The 6,454-nt window shown below is 40.0% G+C and overlaps 1 long non-coding RNA gene across 2 annotated transcripts; it reads left to right on the top strand.

Annotated features, from left to right (window-relative positions):
• The first annotated feature begins 2,972 nt into the window (after nt 1–2,972).
• On the top strand, nt 2,973–4,463 carry LOC137076104 (uncharacterized). Of its 2 annotated transcripts, none has more exons than XR_010905199.1 (3): nt 2,973–3,769; nt 3,901–4,071; nt 4,181–4,463. It is a non-coding gene; the product is annotated as an uncharacterized lncRNA (long non-coding RNA). The 2 variants fall into 2 exon arrangements; XR_010905198.1 differs by having other exon boundaries at nt 2,993–3,769; nt 3,957–4,071.
• Nucleotides 4,464–6,454: the final 1,991 nt, after the last annotated feature.

Here is a 6,454-nt window from a genome sequence, read left to right as displayed (position 1 = left end):
GCCAAAGGCTGACTACCTACCAAATCTAAACAGGTCTAGTCAGGATGTGACATGAAAGGGAGACGTTTTTGGCAAAACCTACATTTTTATTGGAAGATTCTTTAGTGAGGCCAGTAGGGGCTATTGCAATACAGGTGGTAGCTCATTCTGAGAGGAATTATGAGCTCCTCAGATTCTGCTGCCCCTCCATAAGACCCGTTTACTAAAAAGTGGAAACCTCATTTCTCCTGTAGTGTCTCATGGCCAAACCCTGACTACGAACTGAAACGTTACTGGTTCTAGCCTGTCGGTGACATGAATGGAATTTTTATTTTTTTAAACTTGATTGTTTTTGTAAGATTCACCTTTTTCTGCTGAATCATCCCATGGCCAAAGGCTGACTACCTACCAAATCTAAACAGGTCTAGTCAGGATGTGACATGAAAGGGAGACATTTTTGGCAAAACCTACATTTTTATTGGAAGATGCTTTAGTGAGGCCAGTAGGGGCTATTGCAATACAGGTGGTAGCTCATTCTGAGAGGAATTATGAGCTCCTCAGATTCTGCTGCCCCTCCATAAGACCCGTTTAATAAAAAGAGGAACCTCATCTCTCCTGTAGTGTCCCATGGCCAAACCCTGACTACGAACTGAAACGTTACTGGTTCTAGCCTGACGGTGAAATGAATGGAATTTTTATTTTTTTAAACTTGATTGTTTTTGTAAGATTCACCTTTTTCTGCTGAATCATCCCATGGCCAAAGGCTGACTACCTACCAAATCTAAACAGGTCTAGTCAGGATGTGACATGAAAGGGAGACATTTTTGGCAAAACCTACATTTTTATTGGAAGATGCTTTAGTGAGGGGGGCTATTGCAATACAGGTGGTAGCTCATTCTGAGAGGAATTATGAGCTCCTAAGATTCTGCTGCCCCTCCATAAGACCCGTTTAATAAAAAGAGGAAACCTCATCTCTCCTGTAGTGTCCCATGGCCAAACCCTGACTACAAACTGAAATGTTACTGGTTCTAGCCTGACGGTGACGTGAATGGAAATTTTATTTTTTTAAACTTGATTGTTTTTGTAAGATTCACCTTTTTCTGCTGAATCATCCCATGGCCAAAGGCTGACTACCTACCAAATCTAAACAGGTCTAGTCAGGATGTGACATGAAAGGGAGACATTTTTGGCAAAACCTACATTTTTATTGGAAGATGCTTTAGTGAGGCCAGTAGGGGCTATTGCAATACAGGTGGTAGCTCATTCTGAGAGGAATTATGAGCTCCTCAGATTCTGCTGCCCCTCCATAAGACCCGTTTAATAAAAAGTGGACACCTCATCTCTCCTGTAGTGTCTCATGGCCAAACCCTCACTACCAACTGAAACTTTACTGGTTCTAGCCTGACGGTGACATAAATGGAAAAACTTTTTGGAAAAAAACTTGATTGTTATTGTAAGATTCACCTTTTTCTGCTGAATCATCCCATGGCCAAAGGCTGACTACCTACCAAATCTAAACAGGTCTAGTCAGGATGTGACATGAAAGGGAGACATTTTTGGCAAAACCTACATTTTTATTGGAAGATTCTTTAGTGAGGCCAGTAGGGGCTATTGCAATACAGGTGGTAGGTCATTCTGAGAGGAATTATGAGCTCCTCAGATTCTGCTGCCCCTCCATAAGACCCTGTTTAATAAAAAGTGGAAACCTCATTTCTCCTGTAGTGTCTCATGGCCAAACCCTGACTACGAACTGAAACGTTACTGGTTCTAGCCTGACGGTGACATGAATGGAAATTTTATTTTTTTAAACTTGATTGTTTTTGTAAGATTCACCTTTTTCTGCTGAATCATCCCATGGCCAAAGGCTGACTACCTACCAAATCTAAACAGGTCTAGTCAGGATGTGACATGAAAGGGAGACATTTTTGGCAAAACCTACATTTTTATTGGAAGATTCTTTAGTGAGGCCAGTAGGGGCTATTGCAATACAGGTGGTAGCTCATTCTGAGAGGAATTATGAGCTCCTCAGATTCTGCTGCCCCTCCATAAGACCCGTTTAATAAAAAGTGGAAACCTCATTCACTGCATGAAAAGTGGGATTTTCGTCAGTAAGCGGCACTGTAGATTGTCGTGGAAGATCAGGTTTACGACTGTACACGGCAGTTTGCAGGCGACACCGAAAACTGCCGTGAATTGTCAGAAATTGACGTGGGCCTTGCTTGGCAGTTGTCCCCCCCAAGACCCCCCTTCCCTTAACTCCAGGGGAGGCTTTAACATGTAAATGAACATGCTGTGAGCTATACAAATGCAAATCAGGGTAGCAGGAGTTTTAACCCATGTGACATTTAAAAGGTATTAACTTCCTTCTAAGAAAATCTCTTAGATAGATCAGGCTCAGTATAGCCTAATTGTAAAATCTTAAACTTAAGCTTGAATTTATATATTTGATGAAAGTATTCTAGATTATTTATTGTGTGTCATTTGCAATCAGTCCCCGTGAATTCAGTGCGACTCGCAATTTTGACCAATCACCGCAACTTTGACCAATCATTGCGGTCTCCTGCTAATAAGCTACATCAGCAAACTTTATATATCATATATCATTGCCTGTCAAAATTAACGTGTTAACGCAAATTAATTTTAACGGCACTACATAAACATATATATATATATATATATATATATATATATATATATATATATATATATATATATATATATATATATATATATATGTATGTATGTATGTGTGTATATATATATATATATATATATATATATATATATATATATATATACATACAGGGGTTGACATTAACTTTTTTGCTCACCGGCCACCGTGGCTAGTGGTTTTCCAAAGTTACTAGCCACTCAGCATTTTCACTGGCCACAATTTTGCTGTTTGGAAATTACATTGTATATGTCTAAAGTTGACTTTGGCATATATAAATTACTTGATTTTGAATCATTTTACTTTATTTAGAAGATTTAAAACCCTTTCAAACTTTCAAATGCAGAATGACCCCCCAAATCTTGTATATCAGCTGGGATGTGCAGGTGGGCAAGGGGTGGGCAATATAATAGATTATAATAGAATATAATAGGCTAATATGAGAAAGGTAATATGACAGGCTATGAGTTATTTTAGTTAGGATATATATAATTTAAAAAATACCCTAAGCAAATTACAAAAACAATAGTTATTAAAAATAAAATAAAAATTCCGATACTAATACGACACAATGTAATTTATTGAATGTAATTGTCATTGGATACGACTTTCATCGAAAAGAATGTAACAAAATGTGGGCGTGGTCTGTGTTGTGAAATGAAACCACATAAAAAAATCCCTTAAACTGCGTTTGAAACATACAGCAAAGCAGCGACAGAGGAAAACACAGAGCCTGATATTATGCAAACATTTACCAATAATGTGGAAAGCGTTTTAAATCTGTTCAGTGGAAAATCCGCTGTGACGAATCTGTCCTCGTCTAACATCTGCTGTAAATCCAGGTAAAACTAGCTGCGTGCACGCGCCCGTCCCCAGATAACATGATCCCCAGTTGATCCGTAACACCGGCGGGAAGAAACAGCTGAATGCAATCAGTGGGCTATCTCGTAAGCTTGCTCAGTTTGCTGCCGATTTTAACGAGCAGTTAACTTTAGTAATCTCCAGGTTGCTGTCCATAGACGATAGGTTGCTTGCTTTGGAGTCGAAAAACTGTGTGGAAGATACTAACTTTAAGAAGAGAAGACGAGTGCCTAAGAGAAGACCAGTCCTAAGATTGCGGTAAGACTGTTATCTAAGCTAAAGTAACCTAAAGCAAAGCTTTTTAAGTAGCACAAGCTGAAATTAGCCCTGTAAAAGAACAAATGTAAGTTGCTTTATAAAAGTGTTTTCTTTTTCTGGTCATTTTACAGGAAGCAGTACGCCGTCTTCACAACTTCGTCATAACACTCATTTAATTGTTTTCCAGCTGCATGTAAGACATAGAGACAGTACGCAGGAGCTTCAGGTACAAACATCCAGTTCTTGCATCGCAATCAGAAGCTGTGAAGAGTTCAGCTCGGAGTCGATTGAGAAGAAAGAGGGTAAGATTTATTATATTAGATCCGTTTTTGGTCAGTGTGACTATTTTTCAGGTGCATTTTACGCAGTACATCGCGCAATACTGATTGTCTTTATTGTTTGTTTTTACAGCTGCTACAAGCAAGAAAGAGTGTGTTAGCTGAGGATGAGGTGGGCCTTTGGAAGTGCGCTACCATAGACCTGATGTCTGATGAGGAAGACGGCATCGTTCGCGCGGTGTCTGGATGGACTGTTCGACCAGCCAGGAGCTCGCCGAGCTCTGTGCCACGCTGCAATCGAGATTAGAGGCGATTCCAAAGAACAGGGCAACGCACGACAGACTGGGCAGATCTCACACGTTTTGCATTTGGTTGTGTGTTTGTGTTTGTTCTAATAAAGCTCTTTCTTTGAATAAACTGCACGTCCCTGGCATATTTTCCTTTCCTCAATAAATGAATGTCCTTGATGGTTATAATAGCGTAGTCCATAGGATAACAATGACATGAATATAAAACATAATAGCATATCACATGAATATGAATATATACAATTAAAAATTAATATGCAAATCATAATTTTATATATATGTGTGTGTAAAATTATTATAATTTGGGGGTTTAAATTTATTAATTTATTACCCAGGTTGACCAATAGTAACAGATCTGCCAACCAATCACGAGTGATATTTCTTGTTTCAATGTAGTAGTTTCAACCAATACTGAGTGAGGAAATTCAAGCCATTCCGGCAAGGCGCCGCCCAGAGCTGCTATTCATATGCTAATTAGAGCCATTAGCGCCGGCGCCAGCATGCCTCCGCAAGCTCCACATACGTCATGGTTCGTTTCCGTCAATATGTGGCACAGACGAACGCGACGTTCACAGGCTGTAAACTGACGTTAATTGTCGAAAATCAGGGAGATTTCCGGCCGTTTACGGGGACGAAAATCCCACTTTTCATGCAGTGATTTCTCCTGTAGTGTCTCATGGCCAAACCCTGACTGCGAACTGAAACGTTACTGGTTCTAGCCTGTCGGTGACATGAATGTATTTTTTTTTTTTTAAACGGGATTGTTTTTGTAAGATTCACCTTTTTCTGCTGAATCATCCCATGGCCAAATGCTGACTTCCTACCAAATCTAAGCAGGTCTAGTCAGGATGTGACATGAAAGGGAGACATTTTTGGCAAAACCTACATTTTTATTGGAATATGCTTTAGTGAGGCCAGTAGGGGCTATTGCAATACAGGTGGTAGCTCATTCTGAGAGGAATTATGAGCTCCTCAGATTCTGCTGCCCCTCCATAAGACCCGTTTAATAAAAAGTGGAAACCTCATCTCTCCTGTAGTGTCTCATGGCCAAACCCTGACTACCAACTGAAACTTTACTGGTTCTAGCCTGACGGTGACATAAATGGAAAAACTTTTTGGAAAAAAAACTTGATTGTTATTGTAAGAGTCACCTTTTTCTGCTGAATCATCCCATGGCCAAAGGCTGACTACCTACCAAATCTAAACAGGTCTAGTCAGGATGTGACATGAAAGGGAGACATTTTTGGCAAAACCTACATCTTTATTGGAAGATTCTTTAGTGAGGCCAGTAGGGGCTATTGCAATACAGGTGGTAGCTCATTCTGAGAGGAATTATGAGCTCCTCAGATTCTGCTGCCCCTCCATAAGACCCGTTTAATAAAAAGTGGAAACCTCATCTCTCCTGTAGTGTCTCATGGCCAAACCCTGACTACCAACTGAAACTTTACTGGTTCTAGCCTGACGGTGACATAAATGGAAAAACTTTTTGGAAAAAAAACTTGATTGTTATTGTAAGATTCACCTTTTTCTGCTGAATCATCCCATGGCCAAAGGCTGACTACCTACCAAATCTAAACAGGTCTAGTCAGGATGTGACATGAAAGGGAGACGTTTTTGGCAAAACCTACATTTTTATTGGAAGATTCTTTAGTGAGGCCAGTAGGGGCTATTGCAATACAGGTGGTAGCTCATTCTGAGAGGAATTATGAGCTCCTCAGATTCTGCTGCCCCTCCATAAGACCCGTTTACTAAAAAGTGGAAACCTCATTTCTCCTGTAGTGTCTCATGGCCAAACCCTGACTACGAACTGAAACGTTACTGGTTCTAGCCTGACGGTGACATGAATGGAATTTTTATTTTTTTAAACTTGATTGTTTTTGTAAGATTCACCTTTTTCTGCTGAATCATCCCATGGCCAAAGGCTGACTACCTACCAAATCTAAACAGGTCTAGTCAGGATGTGACATGAAAGGGAGACATTTTTGGCAAAACCTACATTTTTATTGGAAGATGCTTTAGTGAGGCCAGTAGGGGCTATTGCAATACAGGTGGTAGCTCATTCTGAGAGGAATTATGAGCTCCTCAGATTCTGCTGCCCC

The sequence above is a fragment of the Pseudorasbora parva genome, chromosome 5 (assembly GCF_024679245.1).
Source record: "Pseudorasbora parva isolate DD20220531a chromosome 5, ASM2467924v1, whole genome shotgun sequence".
In the NCBI taxonomy this organism is placed as follows: Eukaryota; Metazoa; Chordata; class Actinopteri; order Cypriniformes; family Gobionidae; genus Pseudorasbora; species Pseudorasbora parva.
This window is presented reverse-complemented; position numbering and strand designations above follow the sequence as displayed.